General features: G+C 36.9%; 1 protein-coding gene across 1 annotated transcript in view; it reads left to right on the forward strand.

Annotated features, from left to right (window-relative positions):
- The first annotated feature begins 6,295 nt into the window (after nt 1-6,295).
- Nucleotides 6,296-15,744, forward strand: part of LOC126355422 (cytochrome P450 4V2-like) — a 43,392-nt gene continuing 33,943 nt past the window's right edge. Inside the window, exon 1 of the mRNA XM_050005725.1 lies at nt 6,296-6,384. The gene's annotated coding sequence lies outside the window, so the exon portion shown is untranslated. The remainder of the gene's footprint in view (nt 6,385-15,744) is intronic.

Below are 15,744 nucleotides of genomic sequence, written 5' to 3' on the forward strand. Positions count from 1 at the left end.
AGAAGGGGAGATGGAGGAATGGGTGAGTGGGGGGAGGGAGGCCAGGGGCGGCAGTCCAGGAAGTAACAGCGGTAGTGGGGGAAGGGGAGGTGCAGATGACAGTAGAGGTGTGGAGGCTCATGACAGCCAGATGGCGATGGATGGATGGCACGGACAGACGGATGGCGACAACTGGCAGCCGCAGACGAACAGCAGGTGGCGGCGCCGATGTATGGCAGCAGGTGGACGGACGGATGGATGGATGGTGACGGACGGACAGCAGGCAGTGGCGCACACTGGGTGTCGGCGGCGGTGGCGGCGGCGGCGACAGCTAACAGGTAGGCAGGCAGGCAGACGGACGGACGAACGACGAAAGCGCCAGGCGGCTGTGAGCTCTGGGCGGCGCCGCCCGACGGACTGACGGTGGACGGCGGACAGCATATGGCGGCGGCGATATCGGACGGATGTCAGTGGCCAGTAGACAAGCAGGCAGATGAACAAGCAGGCAAGCAGGCAGGCAGGCAGGCAGGCAATGGCTGTGTAAGGGCAGCAGCAAGAGGCACTTCTAAGATAACAAACAATATAAACAGGTCATAAACTGACGATTAGGTTAGATTATATTAATACTAGTTCCATGGATCATGAATACGATATTTCGTAATGATGCGGAATGAGTCACATTTTCCAATACGTGACATAATTAAGTTAATTTAACAACATACTTAAGTTAATATGTTGTTGTTGTTGTCTTCAGTCCTGAGACTGGTTTGATGCAGCTCTCCATGCTACTCTATCCTGTGCAAGCTGCTTCATCTCCCAGTACCTACTGCAACCTACATCCTTCTGAATCTGCTTAGTGTACTGATCTCTCGGTCTCCCTCTACGATTTTTACCCTCCACGCTGCCCTCCAATGCTAAATTTGTGATCCCTTGATGCCTCAAAACATGTCCTACCAACCGATCCCTTCTTCTAGTCAAGTTGTGCCACAAACTTCTCTTCTCCCCAATCCTATTCAATACCTCCTCATTAGTTACGTGATCTATCCACCTTATCTTCAGTATTCTTCTGTAGCACCACATTTCGAAAGCTTCTATTCTCTTCTTGTCCAAACTAGTTATCGTCCATGTTTCACTTCCATACATGGCTACACTCTAAACAAATACTTTCAGAAACGACTTCCTGATACATAAATCTATATTCGATGTTAACAAATTTCTCTTCTTCAGAAACGCTTTCCTTGCCATTGCCAGTCTACATTTTATATCCTCTCTACTTCGACCATCATCAGTTATTTTACTTCCTAAATAGCAAAACTCCTTTACTACTTTAAGTGTCTCATTTCCTAATCTAATTCCCTCAGCATCACCCGATTTAATTTGACTACATTCCATTATCCTCGTTTTGCTTTTGTTAATGTTCATCTTATATCCTCCTTTCAAGACACTGTCCATTCCGTTCAACTGCTCTTCCAAGTCCTTTGCCGTCTCTGACAGAATTACAATGTCATCGGCGAACCTCAAAGTTTTTACTTCGTCTCCATGAATTTTAATACCTACTCCAAATTTTTCTTTTGTTTCCTTTACTGCTTGCTCAATATACAGATTGAATAACATCGGGGAGAGGCTACAACCCTGTCTCACTCCTTTCCCAACCACTGCTTCCCTTTCATGCCCCTCGACTCTTATTACTGCCATCTGGTTTCTGTACAAATTATAAATAGCCTTTCGCTCCCTGTATTTTACCCCTGCCACCTTTAGAATTTGAAAAAGAGTATTCCAGTCAACATTGTCAAAAGCTTTCTCTAAGTCTACAAATGCTAGAAACGTAGGTTTGCCTTTTCTTAATCTTTCTTCTAAGATAAGTCGTAAGGTCAGTATTGCCTCACGTGTTCCAACATTTCGACGGAATCCAAACTGATCCTCCCCGAGGTCTGCATCTACCAGTTTTTCCATTCGTCTGTAAAGAATTCGCGTTAGTATTTTGCAGCCGTGGCTTATTAAACTGATAGTTCGGTAATTTTCACATCTGTCAGCACCTGCTTTCTTTGGGATTGGAATTATTATATTCTTCTTGAAGTCTGAGGGTATTTCGCCTGTCTCATACATCTTGCTCACCAGCTGGTAGAGTTTTGTCAGGACTGGTTCTCCCAAGGCCGTCAGTAGTTCTAATGGAATGTTGTCTACTCCGGGGGCCTTGTTTCGACTCAGGTCTTTCAGTGCTCTGTCAAACTCTTCACGCAGTATCGTATCTCCCATTTCGTCTTCATCTACATCCTCTTCCATTTCCATAATATTGTCCTCAAGTACATCGCCCTTGTATAAACCTTCTATATACTCCTTCCACCTTTCTGCCTTCCCTTCTTTGCTTAGAACTGCGTTGCCATCTGAGCTATTGATATTCATACACATGGTTCTATTCTCTCCAAAGGTCTCTTTAATTTTCCTGTAGGCAGTATCTATCTTACCCCTAGAGAGATAAGCTTCTACATCCTTACATTTGTCCACTAGCCATCCCTGTTTAGCCATTTTGCACTTCCTGTCGATCTCATTTTTGAGACGTTTGTATTCCTTTTTGCCTGCTTCATTTACTGCATTTTTATATTTTCTCCTTTCATCAATTAAATTCAATATTTCGTCTGTTACCCAAGGATTTCTAGCAGCCCTCGTCTTTGTACCTACTTTATCCTCTGCTGCCTTCACTACTTCATCCCTCAGAGCTACCCATTCTTCTTCTACTGTATTTCTTTCCCCTATTCCTGTCAATTGTTCCCTTATCCTCTCCCTGAAACTCTGTACAACCTCTGGTTCTTTCAGTTTATCCAGGTCCCATCTCCTTAATTTCCCACATTTTTGCAGTTTCTTCAGTTTTAATCTACAGGTCATAACCAATAGATTGTGGTCAGAGTCCACATCTGCCCCTGGAAATGTCTTACAACTTAAAACCTGGTTCCTAAATCTCTGTCTTACCATTATATAATCTATCTGATACCTTTTAGTATCTCCAGGGTTCTTCCACGTATACAACCTTCTTTCATGATTCTTAAACCAAGTGTTAGCTATGATTAAGTTAATATAACAACTTTTTTATTTTCTGGGTTTTTTATTTTATATTTTTATATGACTTTGTTAATAACGCAATTTAAAATACAAAAACACGGCGTTGACGATGAGGATATATAGACAAAGTAAGTAGACAGGCAAAATTAAAAAACACGGCGTTTTTTCGCATGAGATAAAAACACAACGAGCGGTAGTATGGTGGCTGTTTGCAACACTGACAGGGGACGCAAAACACTGAACATTCACTGGAAACAGCACTATGGGCGACATGGCGGCAGTGGGAGGATCCGGACTGATGAGGTGCAAGAAAAGGGGGAGGAGTGGAAAAGAAAGGGGGAGAGAAGGGAGTCAGAGAGAGAATAGGCAGGAAAGAAAGGGATGGAAGGGGGAGGGGGGGAGACACCTTGTGCCACGTACTCCACAAATGTGCCAACGAACTGTAGAATAGATGACATGCAGAATCGGCGATACACTGTGTTACAAAGATGACGAATGAAGCTATTAAGCAGGTGGTCATAACGATTCGACCTGTCAGTGTATTTAGTGGTTCCTACATTCTTCATCTTTTGAAAGGATTAATGACGAAAGTATGAACATCAGAATTTAAGACTTTCTTCATGAATGAAAGGACAATATTTGTGCAATAGTTCCTTACACTTGAAGGCGTTACTTGTTACTTTCACAGACTACTGGCGTCTATTTTCAGATATTTCAAACTCTCCTTGAACTGCAATTTACAAATACACAAATAAAATTTATGCTTTCTCTTCACGTTCTAAATCTGAGAGTATTTAAATATGTTTTGACAGTTTCTTCTTAACTGTGGCATTACAAAGAGTCAAGCAATATATTGATTCCTCCTACGCATGTTCCGCGAAAAGGTCATGAATATAAAGTCAGAGGGATTCGAACCCACATAGAGGTTTACCACCAATATTTTCTCCCACGAACCATTCGCGCCTGGAACAAAAAAACTTGGAAGTGACGTTGGTAGAAAAAGTGCCCTCCACCACACACCATGAGGTGGCTGACGGACTATAGACGTAGATGTGTAATTGTAATGCACTCTGATGGCCATTCTACCTATCAAGGGAATTGAACTCTAAACATTTATATATCCTGTGGCCAGGAATTAATTATTTAAGTTACTGGATGTTATATTAACGTATTCAATACTTCCATATTTAATTTGACATTAATTACTTGCATGTAATTGCGTAATGTGGGTCTCCTTTGTTTCCACACAAGCAGGTATAGTCAAAATGTATGAGAAAGGGAGAATGCGTGATCTGACAATGGACTGGTAGTCAGGGGCTCCTTTTGTCAGCCAGTCAATAGACTGTGCAAACATACACTTTCTAAATGAATCAATGCCTATTGACATTAACAGACAAAAATCAGTTGAATTAGAATGTCCGAGGTGTCTATTGCATGGTTCTACTGGAAGTCATTTACGAGATATCGTATTTTCAAAAGTTCCCAAACTGGCACTTGTACAATACCTGTGTACCACACACTATAGAACAACACATCACACTATTTATTTGGATTCTGATCAGTAACGAAACAATTAATCATCGCAGATTGTGTTCAACCACCGGAAAAGACGATAAACGCTTCTAGCCTGATATGGAACGACTTATGCACATGTTCTCTTGAAATGTCCGAGCAGGCTACAGTAATATGTCGTTGGCTATTATCGGATGTAGTTGGTATGTCCTTGTACACAGGGTCTTTCAGGTTTTCCCACAGAGAAAGTCAACAGGCGTCAAGTCTGCGGAATGGGCAGGACAAGGTACAGGTCCTCTGCTACTGGAAACAGTTTGTGAAGACATGCTGTAATACATCGTGCAATATATTCTGGACGGCCATTATGTGCATACCGCAGGTTCCTCCTAGTCTGTAGAGGAATGTGTTGTAGTGTCCGTGGAAGATGGTGTCTTAGGAGGCTCCAATACTTGTACACATATGGTGTTCTATCTATGAAAAAGGGGCCTATGAGCTGATGTTTCACTACTGTACACCACATGTTTATACTCCATGGAAGTAGACGAAGGATTTTAACAGACCACTAGATTGTCAGCAGTCCAGTAGCGCACATTTCGGCGGTTTACCTGGCCCTGATTGACAAATGTGGCTTCATTAGTAATTACGAAACATAATACATCTGGAGTATACTGCCTTAATGTCCACGTACATTCTCATAATCGTTTCCATACAGTACTTAATGGAGAGAGATGTGAGAGAGATGCAACCTAGGTCAATGGAGAATGCATAGAACACTTGCCTGACTCATGCACCTTCCTCATGCTATTATGATGGGCTAACGATCGGATTAACTGCTACACCAACAAGAGCATTTGTCGTCAGTTGTTTATCTCTGTTACGTTATCTAGGTGGAACACCACCACTTTCAAGTAGCTGGTTGAAAAGGTGGACAAATAATTACCAAGATGGCTGAGTTAACTAGGGTGGCTTGCTGCATACACCATACATGAACGGATTACATTCTTCCTACGCTCATCATACACCACGAGTATGTCGTCTTCTTCTGCATTGCTGAGTCCCACTGTCCACTCACAACCTACCGTTTGCACTGTTACATACTAACCGACTAGCAGCTCGCAATGCACGCAATGAACACCTAAATACACTGTAAGCAAACATAATGACTTCATACTTAACAACTATGCAGGTACAATGGCACAAACAAGTGTTGGTGAGGAAACTATTCTAAACACGGTATATGGTAAACGACTCGCACTAGACTTGTGCAAGAAACACCACTGCCATTCTAATTTATCCTTCTTTTAGTTTGTTGATGTCAATAGGCTAGACTTCTGCAAAAAACACCACTGACATTCTAATTTATCCATCTTTTAGTTTGTTGATGTCAATAGGCAATGTTCCATTTAAAAAAGCGTATGTATGCACAAAAAGTATGGTTTCTGATTGATATTACAATCTGATGATTGGTTAAGAAAACGATTCTGTCAAAACCATACATCAGTGGCACCACCTATTTCCGGAATATTTAAGGTCCTAGTTTTAGGTGAGTCACGCTGTATAGTACTATTCTTTCACTGTAAGTATTAATGATCATTTTGTTAACAGAAATTAATGTTTCGGCCGTGGAAAGCCATTTCTTGTACTCTATGGATGTCTCCGGAAGGTCGAGAACTGAGAAGAGTGAGCAAGATTTCCAGAAACTTTACTGAGAAGTACCTCAGCTGTCTAAGAGAGGATGTTTCCAGCACTAAGGCCAAGGAACGAACTTACTTGTCCGGTCTATATTCGGATGAATATTCACAGAAGATAGCGACAGAAAACTTCGTGCGCGAAGAAGTAAGTGTGCAATGGTGGGAATTAAAGTGTATATAGATGTAATTGATATGTTTAAAAATGAGTGCTTTAGATGATAAAGATCCATTTAACGACATTACAGAAAAATTCTATGATTCCATTTCATATTCCAGCAGAACCAAACATGTAAATCAAACAGCCTTAGTTTCTCTATGCAGCCTTTCATTGACAAAAACGTATTACCATTACACAGGAGGACTGACAGTGTGCCCTCTCCAGTAAAGACACATGCAGACCTCTTAATGAATATTTCATAGTATTTCCATCTCAGATACAAAATATTTAAGATTTTACACCCTCGATATGGATTCCATGCGTAATGGGACAGAAACGCAAGCGGTAGAAGTATTTTTGCTACATCCTTTCAATGTGGACTGTTGTGACAATGAAGCTGCTTCGTTCCGATAATAGTATGGAGAGTGGATGGATGCTGTTTTTGAATCAACCACTAAAGGATATGCTGAGGGGGATGGTGCCATTTAGTAAGTAGTGAGCTAATAGGTTATGGAATTAGAGGATTTCGATGCATATAATTTCCTGTGTCGATGTAATAGTGAAATTCCATTTCAGTGTGAAAATAACGCTCAGTTCTCTGCATTCATGTAAGGCGTGATGTTAAGCAATGTTCGAATATGCGGGGCAATTCCTCGTAATATAGGATGACAAATCAATGGGAAATGACAAGAACATATTTACTTCTAGTTTTCCATGTCAGATTTCGACAACTGTGATGGATAACTGATATCCCATTATCCAAACTTTGTGTGCACTATTTTTTCCTGATAAAACAAATGTCCCTTAAGGACTCACAATGGCTAAGTGTGTAATGTCTTAGACTTCTTCCAAAAGGCTAACCTCTTTACTGGATAAATCAGTTGCAGTTTTTTGACGAGTTATGTCCTGAATAGCATTCATTGCACCATAACGCTGCCCATTACCATTCCAGGAAACTACAAGCCCTCTTCGACGCGATTACAACGAATTCTCCGATAATGCTTCATATATAAAATCAACAAATAATTAGCAGTCACTCCACAGTTTAGACTATAACATTAAGATAACGAGCTGCAGAGGAAGCGATCTGAAAGCTACCGACCTTTGAAAAGGAACTACGCAACATTTAATAGTTTTATATGGTAGTCAAGTGTACAGGAATTATATCTATTTCAATGACACTGAGAGAGGAGTAGGAACGTTATTGGCACTATCTCACTGAATTTTTATTCCAATATTTACAAGTAACTCCTACCTGTGGAAATCAATTCGTATCACAAGTGACTCATTTATGATTTGGTGATCTGTTAATAAGAATTAATTTTCCTTCTCACAACCCTTTTAACACAAGCTGTTCTTTTGCGCGTTTGGTCGTTTGTTATTAGATTCGGTGAAACACAGTGTTCTGAAGAAGTAGTATATGACAATGATGTTTGCTTATTACAAAATTTATTCTTAAAAAATGACACTATAAATTTACATATTTACATCTACATACATACTCCACAATTCACTATACGGTACGTGGCGGAGGGTAACTTGTACCACAAGTAGCATCTTCTCTCCCTGTTTCACTCACAAACAGAATGGGGGGAAAATGACTGCCTGTATGCCTCTGTACATATTAGCGTGGGTGGACTGATATTAACCTGAGATTGGGAGGTATATGAAATTACAAGTGCCAGTATTGTTGAGATCATTAAGTGATCAGTTGGGGGCGACTACTACCTACGAAAGTAAACTTTTGGACCAAAGAGATTCCGATCTTTTAATACTCGTTATGAGTGGACAAGTAAATTAACAATTTATATAGAACTCATGTGCAACCAGCACAAAACAAAATGACTGTCCAATATTCTTGTGGAAAAACTAATAAAACTTATAATGCTCTCGTGATATTGGGCCACGCAGGAAACACGTGAGGTAAGAGAAATCGACGTGCATCATCTCCGATAAGAGGTGCAACAAGGTTTGTATCATTCGACAGACCCAAAATCGATTGCATAGATCATCATACTACATCCAAGCGATGGCAAGTCGTTCATCCAATTGGAACTAAAACCGCCTATACTGCATTTGCGTGAGTGGTTCTTTGAATTATGGTTAGTAAACGTGTACTCCATTCTCGAACTAAAGACAAACAATTTTGTGAAACTATAGCAACTGATTTGAATGAACTTCATACCTCAAGACTGTTGTTTCAGAATAAGCAATACCTAACTGAACGCAACAATTCATATTCCAAAGCAGTACTTTCAACTGGCGCCATGGCTAATTCAGCGCTTTATCCCGTCAGAAGCTGATTTATTTTGAGCCCTGCTGCAGTAGTCAGAAGGCAGCTAGCATCACAATCTTGTGCCTGGTGCTCTGAGACCATGGGACTAGAATCTTGCATGTGCCCTCCTCAGAGTCTCGTGCGAGAGTAATTTTTGTAACCGGTGATTATAATTAAAGGAGAGTTACTCACAGAGGTCCAGTTTCCTGTAATTATCTTACGTCAGCGAAACGTGGTAGGTAGCTAATACATTAATGTACAACCGACTTAGACTGCAAAAAATTGGTTCCAGTTGTGGCGTACATGTGTAAACCTGGCGCTGTACACTGTATTTATGTAGGTACTACGTCAACGCTGTTGCTTGACATCCCATAACGTGAGTGAACAGTACGGCTATCGAGAACATTGGTTCAAATGGCTCTGAGCACTATGGTACTTAACATCTGAGGTCAACAGTCCCCTAGAACTTAGAACTACTTAAACCTAACTAACCTAAGGACATCACAAACATCCATGCCCCAGGCAGGATTCGAACCTGCGACCGTAGCGGTCACGCGGTTCCAGACTGAAGCGCCTACAACCACATGGCAACTCCGGCCGGCTCGAGAAGGTTGACCGTGCGCTGTTAGTGAAACTCTTTTATGTGAACAGCAGCAGTTACAGTGTTACATTGACAAAGTATCGCGAATGCAAGGGCGAGCCGCTGTCATTTTATGGTTTAAAGAAGACGATAATGATGAGCAGTGAAAGTTACTGACGGATCTCTTGTTGCTGCAGCAAACCATGCAGTTCGCGCCCCGGATAGTCCTCTTGTTCGTGTAGGGACACGGTAATTGTCCATCCTCTGGACAACAGTTCCGAAGGTTTGCGGTCTATTTTGCACTGACGCCTGTACAAGATCCATACGGTGCAGCAATTGAAACATCACCATCCACAGCAAAGTTCTCAATTTGCTCTCCAGTTTCTGGTACAGATCGAAGTTGATAACATGTAACCGGGCAATATTCTGTGGAGTGACAAGACACATATTACAATGAATTACATTAGGGGCAGTGAAGAGACAGAATTGTCGAATTTAGGGTACTGCTAGGTCACGTGTTGTGCATGAAGAGCCGTAGCACTTGCCGTATGTGATTGTGTGGTGTGGACTCTCCAGCACCTTTATTCCTGCTCCATTCTTCTTCAAGGGAATACACCCAGAGGACCTGTCAGGTATTCTGTGACATCTAGACGTTATAGTCACCTTCTCGTGTAGCATGATCCCTGATTTTGTAAAGCACTGCTGTGTGGATATGACTGTTTTCATGTTGTACGCCCTGTGAAAGACCTGTTTAATGCAACTTATTACGAACGTTTTATGTCCAGGGGTTCTTCCGATGCCTGGCCAGCTAAGCACTTTGTCAATAGTCGTGAGACTTTTCTCTCCGGAGATACCTAAAAGAAAGAGTTTACAAGGAACACGTTCGGCCTCTGCCAGAGCTGAAGGCCAATATATAGGAACATACTGCGCATATTGCTTCGGAAATGCTGTGAGCAACTGTTTGCTGTATTGCCATTTCCTACATTCCACAGTGATCCATTTTTCACGATAATTTATATGTGTAATTAAAGCAGTGAAACGTTTTCTGTTAATTGTTTTATTATGTATTGTTCCTCCTACACTTCAGTGACAGATTGCTGCCAATTCCTTCTCACCATGAGAATTAATAGGGTAGGTTGAGTGCACTGGGAGATAATTAACTGAGCAAACCCAACCCACCAACAAAATTAATATGAAACTAACCGTTTGTTATTGCCTAATGAACATCAGGTCATGAAATTTATTATGATTATTTTTACTTTTCTTCATTCTTTACTTAGCATTACCTTCTTCAAAAACTGAAAATCCCAACTGGCAGTTAATCTATTTGGTAAAATAATTTTAAATTTATTATCGAGTTCCATACGCATTTTCTCCTCATATCTAGTTTTTAAATATTCACAACCCACAATTTAATACAGTTAATTTACATATGTCTCATTAATCATCTGAAAATAAATTACAATTGCTTTCATTATTAAACTTTATCAGTAGAGTACCCACTTTTATAGAATGAAAATAATAATAATAATAATAATAATAATAATAATAATAATAATAATAATAATAAAAATTTTCACTCGCAATTCTATGCTAATTTTTTCTGATCACTCTTGACTATATAGGCAGTTGTATCTTTCAAAATTTTATCATGACAAGTAGCAACTAATTTCACTGTTGTTTGCAGTGTGCTCACCACATTCATTTCGATAGACACATTTATAACAAGAACAGGATAATTTTCAATAACACTGAATAGAGTTACAGTGGTGTCAATGGTCAATTGAGTGACATTCTAAAAAACAGCAAAAACATCATGGGCTTTCAGATAGTTATATGGTGGATCTAGATTCCACATTTCTTAAGGACAAACTTCATTTCGTCTATTCTTTATATAGATATTCTGTATTTTAACATGATCAAATAAAGAAGATTCAATTAGCTTATTACTTATTCAATTAGTTTAAAAAAGAACAGTAATAAAATAATGCATATCTAATTTTGAAGAATTATAGTATTCATAATATCTAGTTCAAACTTCCTTTTTCCAACTGATCTTGCTACTTCAGCTGTTTGTGGTTCAAAGAAAGAAACTGGAATTATTGGGTTTTCTTTTTTTGTCATTCTTCTTCCAGCCATAGTGAATATTTTGCATAATATTTTACGACAGTAACACGGTTTTCAATGAATTCTACTACGATTTTACTTTCTTTGGAAGAGCATCTTTTGTTCTCACTCTAGCATCATCTTCATCGGTCCTACTAAGAATAGCATCTCCAGCACTTTGTCTCTAAGTAAAAGTTACAGTTAAATCACCTTACATGTCACCTCATTATAACCTTTTAAAAAATAACCAGACAAATCCAATATTACTTATATGACCTCATGAGGTAGAGTCGAAGTCAATTGCAGAAGGACAGATGAAGAAGTGAATGAATGTTCCATTCTAGTCAAAATGTTGATTCCTTTCTTTTTAGTGAAGACCTCAAACAGCTTTGACATACAGTTATCGACAGAGTTTTTATTGGATTTTCTATGATATGTTCGATAATCTGTACCATCAGTTCAAGTAATACTAAAGCTCATGTACATGTACATGTACAACTGAGCATGGCTAGGACAGACGCAGTACTGTCCAATATTTATTTTAATCTCCCTGTTCTTGTTGGGGACATTTATATTATTTTTAGTCTCCTCATTTGCTGTGAATGTGTAAAACTGAGAAATCTCGATTTTGGTCAAGATCTAATAAGGATAAAATTTGTTAAGACACTTCTAAAACAACTGCTTCACAAGCACCATTACAGTCATTCAAATGATCATTCTCATTGGTTAAAGTAATTTCTAAATAGTGAACAGGATCAAAAATTGAGATATATACAAGATAATTTGGTTTATAAATTACTGTTCAACCTAATTCAGCATTATGATTGAATGATGCAATAATAGTAGTCACACAATGAAAGTGATGATTATGCTTTACAAACATAAATTAAAATTTATGTTAATTGATTCAAATGGAATAATTTAAGGAACATTGCTACAAATAGCCTTTTAATTAGTTTCAACAATTTGGTTACTAAACCCTAATATTCTACCAGTACAAACTTTTATATCCTTGTAGAATTTTACATTACTTTCCATAACAACTCTATTTAAAGTGTCCTCTGCATTAATGTCTGTATTAAACTTTTTCGAATGAAAAAGTTTTTCTATGTTTTTTAAACAGTATTGACCAATAGGTATCTCTACTGTTTGTCCCTCACAATAAATTTTATTTATTTTTCGATGTAATATTTGGAGTTAAAAAACTGAGTAAAAAACAAAACACTGCAACATTGTTAAAGATGTCTTCTATAGGCATAGCAAATATGTCTTTGATAACATGTGATTCATAACTCAATTAAAATAATCTACTCATTTTCAATAAATTCTTATTTAACTAAATGATGTCTGATTGGGAACGAAAAATAAGTATTCCAGAGAAAAAAAACTAAAAATAAACAATGTACACTTTTACCAAATTTTATTCTATGTGTGATAATACAACCAAATGGTTGTGGAAAAACTATGTTAGTGACCAACATTTATATTTTAGCTCCTGGATGGTTGAACTGGAATAAAGTTAATCATTTGTATGTTTATTCCAAAGGTTTAGATAAAACAAAATAATAAAAATTTATAAAAATGTGTAGAAAAATTGAATCTTAGTATAATGGGAAGATTGCTACTTTTGTTGAAAGTATTGAAGAAATTATACTACTAGATAAAGTAAAATAATTCATTTGTAGTTTCTTATGACCACATTCTTGAAAATGAGGATGTCTTTATGGAATATTGTGCTAGAGATAGACAGAAAGGAATAGAATGTTCTTATTTCACCCAAACATATTCAAAAATACTGGGAAGAATCAGTCAGAGATGATGATATTATAGAAATGTGTAGTAAACGATGAAATGATCAGTTTGTATTTTTTATGGTATTCAAGATGAGGAGGCCAAATGGAGGAAAATGTAGAGGAAGAATAAAATAATTTCTTCATAACATAATCGTTTATCCTGATCATTCATCATAATTGTTAATAATGATCATTGCCAACAACCATTGATTTGTGAAAATAATTTTAGTTAATGTTTTCAATTGATAATAAATTATTCCAAAATATGATCTAGTGGTTGTTAAAAATCAAGGCAAAATAGAAGAAAAACAACAAAGAGAAGAAAATGGAAAACTTAGAAAAGAACATCAGCCAGTTACCACTGCAACACAGTAGTAAAATAAGGACTTGCAGAATTGGGTGATAATGTTTAGAAAACGATTGAATAAAACTGAGAAGTTGAAAAACAAATGGTTCCTTATTCTCATTATCAGTTGCAAGAGTATGATGATATACACCAATTAAACAGTATGGAAGCCCACATCATGATTATACTGTAAGTGAATCAAAAATACAAGATTTATTGTATAAGTATACAGAAGAGCTTAATGATATATATAAGGATAAAAAGGTTAAAAAATAAATGTAAGTGAAAGAATGCTAGAATATATTAACCAATATGAAGATAAAGTTTTTGCATTAAAACCTGTAGGTAGTTTTAGATTCGTTGTTAAATTAGTAGTAAAATTCTGTGGAGAAATTATATATTGGTGGTAGACCCCATGAAGATACAGATGGAATAATGAATCTTTTAATTAAAAAAAACAAATTCCTCTGGAAGACTTGTATACTTTATTTACAGGACCTGATAAAAAAACTAGCTGCAACCTGAGTTAGAGAAATGATATATGGAAAACGAAAATTAGGTATGGGCTTAGGTGACTATAATAATTTTTGGGATTGTAAAAATACTAATCTTTATGATTACTTATCAATATAAATAAACAACTATTCAACTGATTATACTTTCCTGCCTGGTGGAAGGACTAAACCCAAATCAATTGATATTAAAGTGAATATTGAACAATTAAGTAGCAATGATAATTATTTAACTGATGCTCAGTAGAGAAAGACAGGTAACATGATAGGTGGAAATTTGCTTACTACATTAGGTATTCAATTGTCAAAAATATTATTGATTATCTAACAAGAAAGGAAGAAGCAAAATAGAAAGGTAGATTTTAATCGTTACTCTTACCTGAACTATCATATTTAGCAACTATTGGTTCACTTCCTGGTGATTTTGCACCTATTGAAAATTCACTAATAAACAAGAAAAATTTGATAAAGAAATGGAAGAACAGAAAAGACACAATCAACAAATGGAGAAGAAAGGAGGTGCAGGAATGGAAAAGGTAAAAAAATAATCAGAAAAATAATCTATTTCTATTCTAATGCATTAAGTAATTTCGATATAGAAAATGAACTAATCAATTATGAATAAAATACTTTTACAGAGTATTCACAATTGATGAATTCCCAAGTCATCGTAGAGAATACAAACCTGGAATAACTCATTTAGATACATGTGATCATGATGGTACTCACTGGATTTGTCATTATAACAACAATGAGAGAAAATTGTACTTGGTCGATTTGATGATAATATACAAAGACAGCTACTTGTGAAAAAATGTCTAAACTATTAAAATTGGCAGAATAAAAAATATTGATTAAGTAAAATATGGCCATGGGTGTATATTTGTGCTAAAACAATAATCAGACTAATATATGTTACAGATATTTTGTCTTTAATAAATGGACATATTTGGAAAAAAGTTGATAAACAAAGCAATATTTATAATCAGTAGAAGCAGTTAGTATAGAATCAATAACTGATCAAAAAAAAGAAAATATAATTAAAAACAGTTTTATAGAGAATTACATGGCCATTTCAAAGTAACTAAAGGACATACTGTATTGCTTTTAAAGGTAGAAGATTAGGAGATTTAACAGATCATATAAATGGTTATGATGCAGTTAACTAACAATGTCCAGAAAAGGAGTTGCTGAACCTTGTTACAAAGCCTGAACACACAAGTATTCTAACACAGCTCAGTGACAATGTCAGTACATCAGTCTGATAAAACTAATCTAACTAATTAATTCAAAGAAAAAGAAATTGAAAAATCTTTTTCAGATTATTTCTAAAAACAGATTTATCTCTAAACTTAATTGAGTTAGGTAATTTTAGAGATGAAGTGTATAATAAACACATTATTTAATTTACTTTTAGGACTGGAGGTGAACAAAAAATGCGTAATTTCGAATACAACCTTAAAATTAAGTAATTATTGTTGTTGGTAAGAATATTAACAAGGGTCTAAAGTTTTATGATTTTCTGTATCACTGTAAGTGTATCTGATAAGCTACATAAGGTAAAAAATAGTAATAAATTAATTATGGTACTCAAATCAAATTTTCTATCTGTAATATTAAAAGATTCTATTAAAACTAATCGAGTTGACATAAGGCTAGTTGTATTTGGTGAAATAATTTAAATTTTTATCCTGTATAAGTGGATCACATCTGTTGTTTAAAGTGTAAGAAATTTA

This window comes from Schistocerca gregaria, chromosome 3, assembly GCF_023897955.1.
Source record: "Schistocerca gregaria isolate iqSchGreg1 chromosome 3, iqSchGreg1.2, whole genome shotgun sequence".
Classification (NCBI taxonomy): Eukaryota; Metazoa; Arthropoda; class Insecta; order Orthoptera; family Acrididae; genus Schistocerca; species Schistocerca gregaria.